The 6,732-nt window shown below is 41.9% G+C and overlaps 1 non-coding gene across 1 annotated transcript; it reads right to left on the bottom strand.

Annotated features, from left to right (window-relative positions):
- Positions 1-4,795: 4,795 nt before the first annotated feature.
- On the bottom strand, positions 4,796-4,953 carry LOC140255203 (U1 spliceosomal RNA). The gene has a single exon (XR_011904435.1). It is a non-coding gene; the product is annotated as a U1 spliceosomal RNA (small nuclear RNA).
- Between the last annotated feature and the right edge of the window lie 1,779 nt (positions 4,954-6,732).

The following is a 6,732-nucleotide window of genomic DNA, read 5'->3' as shown; positions in this document are numbered from 1 at the left end:
GGTTGCTCTTTTGGCTTGGCCAGACCTGGGGCAGATTGCCTGTATCTAAGCTAATTTCCTTCTAACACCACGGTCTTCTTTTCATCTCTTTGCAGTGGTATTTCTTGACTTATCACCTATGTACCAGAGTTACGCCTCATCAGTCTGGAAGGTATTCCAGCACTGACTTCCTACCTGGACCCTTTTCATACTTACCTACACATACAAAATACATACATGCACATACACATAAATACAACTGAGGCACTGTTCGGATAGATAAGCTTCTTTGTAATACATTACAGTCTTATGAGTGACTTATCAGGTGATATTTTGAAAAAAAAGAAAAAAAAAAGAAATACTCATCTCCGAACCAAGCTGTGTCAAACTTATTGCCATCTATAACAAAGGACTACTGTGAAACATAAGTCTTCTACGAAATATACTATAATTGTACATTTTGAAAGCAGTGTCAAATCATTGACACTGACTTGGTATTCTACGGTATGAGAAACGCAGAAATCTTACAATATATATATAAGCCATAAGTCAGATCCTAATCTAAACTTATCAGTTTGATAGTTGCTAGACAGACTATTTGAGTACAGATTTAGCTCTGTCATTTTCCTTTTCCTTTTTCAAGCTGTTGTCTTTTCCACCGCTTCTCAAAATCGGGTTTTTCAATAATTTTATAATAAACTACATTCCAGTTACAATATAATACAAGTACAGTAAAGTTGAAAATAAACTTAAGCCCAACCATGAATACAAACTCATCAGAGATTTATGAAAGGAAAGACCAGAGCCTGGCAGATGAGATCCAGAGTGTAAAACCTTGGCCAACATTTACTAGTTGCCAAGAATTTTGCTGGTCAATGAAATTCACATAACAAAGTTCCCACTTGCTGAGTGCACTAAGGTTGTCTAACTGATGCTTTGTTATTCACAGTACATGGCAACAGGAACCTAAGCTACGCTAGCAAGAGCTGATGGCCAACAGGAGCGTCTCAGTAGAGCGGAAGAGCTTTATGTACAAAACTAAGCACAGAAACGCAGACAAACGCACTCCCAACCCAATGTTTAAGTAAAGTTAAGCTCTCCTTTGAAAGCAGGAGAAATCTTGGAAGCATTCAGACTGAGCACACATTGGCACGTTATGGATTTACATAAGCAAATGCATCCATTTTACACTCATGTGATAAAGGAAGATTTTAAAAGTATCTTGTTAATCATCAGAAGATGTTTAATGTCTTCGTTATCACCTACTTTGATGCTATTTCATAAAGCTACAACATAAAGATTTCAGATGAAGATTGTACCTTCCAGATGGAAATGAAAACATAACAACACTTATGTGCAAATAGTGGAGAAAAATAAGAAAGAAAAGCAGATTTTCCAGAGAAAACAAGTTCTTGTTCTCTTGAGGATCCTCCCTCAACTGCCAAAACTGTGACAACAAAAACCACTTTGGAGATAGATTTAAGTGAGATTTTAGAAGTGTGTGTTTTGGTGGCGTTTTTATGTCGCCATTCCCCATGCAGGCTAATTAGCACAGGCTAAACAGAAACAAAAGCACACAACCCACCTGGGTTTCCTGTACTTCCAACACTTTCTGATATCCTGGAACTTCTCAAACTGAGGATGCATTTGCACAGCGCATTGAGGGCAGATGCCAACTGCTGCCATGCAAACCACCTGCAGCAGCACCTGGGATGTGTTCAGAGTGCCGTGCCTGCTGGTGTCCTGCTGCACCTATTGCTCCCTGCTAGAAACAGGAGGGGTCCTATTGCTCAGTGGAACAAAAAACATTTCTGTCCTATATCCTCTGGAAAAAGAGGCCCCGATGAGTTCATCAGCACACAGTTTTAAGTGGAGAACCTGGAAATATTTTAACACCCCGATTATATTTTTAACATTCGAAGGCTGGAAATGGGCGAGAGGAACGTGAAGTTGCTTGGTGCATTAAACACTAAATGCAGGACAGTGGACTGGAAATATGTAAGATAAGCAAAGGAGCCCAGCAAAATAATTTATCACATTTTTGCAAATTGTCACATGGATCCTTCCTTAAATGACCACGGTGTTTGTGCAACACATCTCTCCCACAGCTCTACAATACATTTAACCTCACTTTATACCACCTTCCTTGCCTCTACCCACTGTTCAGTCTCTGTCTTGACTGCTTCGAACATTTTGAACATCTGAAGAGCTGCCAAATTTCTGAAGCAACCTATTTCCAGAAATGTTTCTTTACCTCGAGATATGCAATTTCTCCCCAAACACTCCTCTGGAGCAAAGCCCGGGCCTGGCAATATGTTACCCAGGATCAGGGGAGGGTTTACACTTCAATACCTATTGCACCTGTCATGATAATACCAGGCATTTTCCACCCACGGTGCAGGAGAGAATTCAAACTTCCTGGGAGATGTGCAAAGGCAGCGTTCAGCCTTGGGAGCCATCCAGGCACACTTATCAGGAAGCGAAAAGCTATTTCTGCTGGCTTGCAGGAATTGATGGCATCATTTAATGTCTTGTCTCTATATGCAAGTGCTCATAACGCAGTTTTTCCACAGCTGCTGTGATGTAAATAAATTCAGTATTATCTTCATTTTACACGGTAGGATGTAATATAAATAGTACTGTAAGTTATACTGGGCATAATTCAATATTTTAAGATATACACCCTTTTCAAGTGCAAGACACCCATAGACCTGCTTAACACTCAGACAAACTACCTGACCTGCTTAAGGCTCGGTAAGTACAGAAACATTACGTGTATGTTCTCTGGATACGTGTCCATAAGTAGAATGGTATTTCTGGAAATAACATCGTTTGTCACAATCACAAACGGAGACTTCAGTTGGAGTGCCCTATTAGAACAGCACAGCCCCAGTATATCCATCAATAAAACACATGTTAGTATGAGACAGGTGAGGAATCACACCAATACCTGCAGTCAGATACTCAATGCACAGCACTAACTACACCTCCAAGTCCCTCCGTATAAAATGCTGGATTATTCTGCACATCCTATTACCGAATCAGACAAAATCATTTGCTTCATTTAGATTCACGAGCGCCAAGAAGATCTCTTGGTACCTATAATTTCAGTTCAGGCTTTCCTTCTTAAGGTGGTACTTCAGCTACAGACTGCAGTCAAACAACATCGTTCCCAGAAAAGTGGAATCCACCCTTAGAAACACGAAGCAGATACAACCTGAGTGCTTTCCTCACCGTAAATACAGCTATGGGCAGAACGCCTCCTATTTGGTTTCAGCAATAAATCACTTCCCTGACTTGAGTTAGTAATGAGATTTTTAATCATGCGGATTGAACATATCCTCAAGTTAATAAAAAAGTATGGCTTCCTCTTTATCTTTAATAAAAGATTTGTACACTGCTCAAATGATTAGTATTACATTTTTAAAGAACCTGAGATTGATGCTTTTCAATTCTGCTTTCCATTTTTCCATGCTTTTATAATTCAAAGGTAATATAGGGAATAGTTAATAATTCATAAGGTAATTTTAAGGCTTTTATTCAGAAACCTTTTGCCTATTGACTTAAGGATGTGCCGTAAAAATATTCAGGTATTAATATCTTAGCAAGTGGCGGATCTATACAGATGAAATCTCCAAATTTATGCAAGTCAGGACTTGTGCTTAGGAATCAGAGCATATCATTACTGCCTTTCAGAGGGTGCAGGGGGAGGAAACAGCTTTACAGGACTATTTAAATCAATCTATTTCATTTCTTTTCACAGCTTTACTATTTTATTCTTCTTCTTATTATTATTATTATTGCCCTTGTTTGCAGGTTCATTCTTGATGGAGTTATTTTTGCAGTTGCCTAAGAGACAAAGCAGCTAACTGCACTTTCTTAAAAGGTGAAGTACGTGGGACATAGACAGAACCAGCACCTTGGGAAAGCTCTGCTGGACAGAACCTGATTCACATGTTCCCTTCCAACAAAAATACGGCCTTGTTGGAGATGAAAATGTCAGAAGGGGCTCTCAGTAAGCACAGCCCAAGTGTATGGTGTGCCAGAACAGCCTCCACCCCATCTCCACAGTATAACAGAATAACCCATCCCAAGCAAGCTTTCAGGTACTGCAAAGTGAAAACAGCACAGAGCAATGAAAATTGATAGTAGTTATTAATTCCACGTCTAATGAAGAAAATTGAGTTGAGCTGTGCACACAGCCATCTTTTATTGCCATGACAAACCTAATAGCAGCACCTTTATTAGCATTTCCCTACATATAAAACTGTGAGAATGTGCTGACAGTTTCTCCAAGTTTGCCAAGTGTTCCTGCTTAAGATAAGGGCTTTTGCTACTTCCAAGGAACACAACTTTTACCATCCTGAGGTCTCCTCATGAAGTAATGGTAACATTAACTACAAGTCAGAAGAAGACAAGGTGTTACCTCACCATTCAGATGGGTGTTACCAGCAAACTTGCTGAGGCTACACTCAATCCTATCTCTACATCTCTAATAAAGATACTAAAGAGCACAGGTCCAAAGACAGATCCTTAAGGGATAACACTCATGACTGGCCTCCAACTGGACATGGAGCTGTTTGACAACAGCCCTATGGCTACGACCATCCATCCACTTCTTTGTCTATCTAATAGTGTAGCCTTCAAATTTATACCTCCCCATAGAGATAAGGATGAGGTGGGGGACCACGCCAAAGGCCTGGTACAAGCACAGGCAGATAACACCAGCTGCCCTTCCTTTGCCTGCTCATGCTGCCTTTTCATCATAGAAGCCCACCAGACTGGTCAGGTGTGATCTGCCATTGGTGAAGTGTAAAATGGGCAAGCATGAATGCAGTCCCCCACAAATGACATAGTCAAGTTTCCCATATGTGGGGAAACCACAGGGGTCGGCACACATGGAGTGCAGGGGATGAGCCTCACCCTGGGAAGACCACCCGCCTGAGCACATCACCTCCCCTGCCAGGTGAGGGTATTTCTGTGAGGTAATTTCTAAGGCATTATGCAAAGCCATGCTAATAACAGCTCAGTACACAACAGCAGTTAAAGTGAGCACCATATTAGCAGTGTAAGTATTAACGATCTGACACTTGTTTATGTTCGCAGCGATGCAGACTCCGTGCAAGTGTTGAGTGCTAGCAGAAGCAGCCCAGCCAAATGCACAAGCCCCACATTCTGCCCCACCCAGCATCTTTATAAAAATCCCCAAGCTTTGAATGACTCCTGGTACTCAATCTCAGAGTGTCTGGCAGGAAAAGAGAATTTTGGAGATGGCATACCATCAATTTGCTTCATTTGTGTCAGAAGTTGAGCAGCTGTCTCCTTACCAGACTGAAGTGGAGCCAAAAACCTTGTCAGGCAGCTGAAGAAAAAGCACTTCAGAGGAACTAATCTCAAAGACCCAAAAGTATGTATCACGTTTTTGAACAGGCATGTGTTAATATTACTACTATGCTGTCGATTGGCAATGTTTCGCAAAAGCCCAGAAACAGTGGAAAAAGGACTGCTCCGTTTGTTTACCCTATGGAAAAGCAAGATGCCACGCATGATTGAGCTGCAGATATTGTTTGTTTACTTACTTTTTAGCATTACTTTCCCTACGCTGGTGAGAAAAGTGAAATAAGGTTCACCTCCGTGGAAAGCAAGAGGTGCACCTGGACCTTCTGTGGCAAGCGAATCTCAGATGCAGAAAGTTCTGTTATTCCTCAGGCACTGCAAGCACATCAGCAAGAGATAAATAATCCCCGAGAGATCTGTGCTGGAATCAGCTCACCGCTCCTGCGGTCACACATTGGGACAGACTGGGAAACCCCAGCTCACAATCTGGTTTTCTTCAGCACATTCTCCAGTAACTGCGTGTTGTGTTGCAGGGTGCTCTGGGTCAACCCTAAAAGAGAAGCTCTGTCTCACCAGCACAAAGTATAGGGGAGGACAGAAATCACACTCACCAGCTTTTGCCAGAGGAGCTTTCCCAGGTAGGATTTATCACCATATGGCACAGTTTGGTCATACTGAGCCTCCTGCCCTTGCTGCTCATCCTCCAGCCTTAAGCAAGGCTGGCCTCCTCCCAGAGACATGTCCTCATTTGGTACACTGGTATCCCAACTTCTACTAAGCATAGCTCAAATGTTTTGGGGTCAGCTTCAGCTAAAAAGTCATAAATCCCCATTCTGCATGCCCATGGAAAGGATTCTGGGGGCACAGGACAGGGGAAGGTTGGTGTGTGTGTTTGGCCATAGCAATGAGACTTGGGGTTACTCTCTCAGTGACAGGAGAGTTTCCTCAGCCCAGGTTTTGGAGCTGACCACAGCAGATTGCTGTTTAATTACATTTTTATCCCAGCGGGTGAGCCTGTCATTCACTGACCATATAAAGATAGAGGTGTCAAAGACAAGGATAGAATTAAAATGTCTGAATGAATAAAGAAATAAATAAGCAGACGCTGAGGATCCTGCTTGGCTAGCCATCTTCTTTCAGCCTGCCTTTCCCTGCTATGTTTATTTACTACACAACCAGGCTTTTGGCAGCCTTCCCATTGCAAAGTGTGCTGCCCAGATATTACAAAGTGAACTCCGCTCAATGAAGAAGTCTTTTTTTTCTTAGGGCTACCCTTTCCTGCACAGCCATTCCTTCCCTCCAGAGCTGAGCAAATAAAATGCAATTTTCTCCCACAATTTCCAGTAAACTCCCTTTCAGAGAGTTGCGTTTAGAGGCTATTACTAAAAATGAGATTTTCTATATGATCTTCAGCAA

Source organism: Excalfactoria chinensis, chromosome 7, assembly GCF_039878825.1.
Source record: "Excalfactoria chinensis isolate bCotChi1 chromosome 7, bCotChi1.hap2, whole genome shotgun sequence".
NCBI lineage: Eukaryota > Metazoa > Chordata > Aves > Galliformes > Phasianidae > Excalfactoria > Excalfactoria chinensis.
The sequence above is the reverse complement of the archived record's forward strand: the minus strand, read 5'-3'. Positions and strand labels throughout refer to the sequence as shown.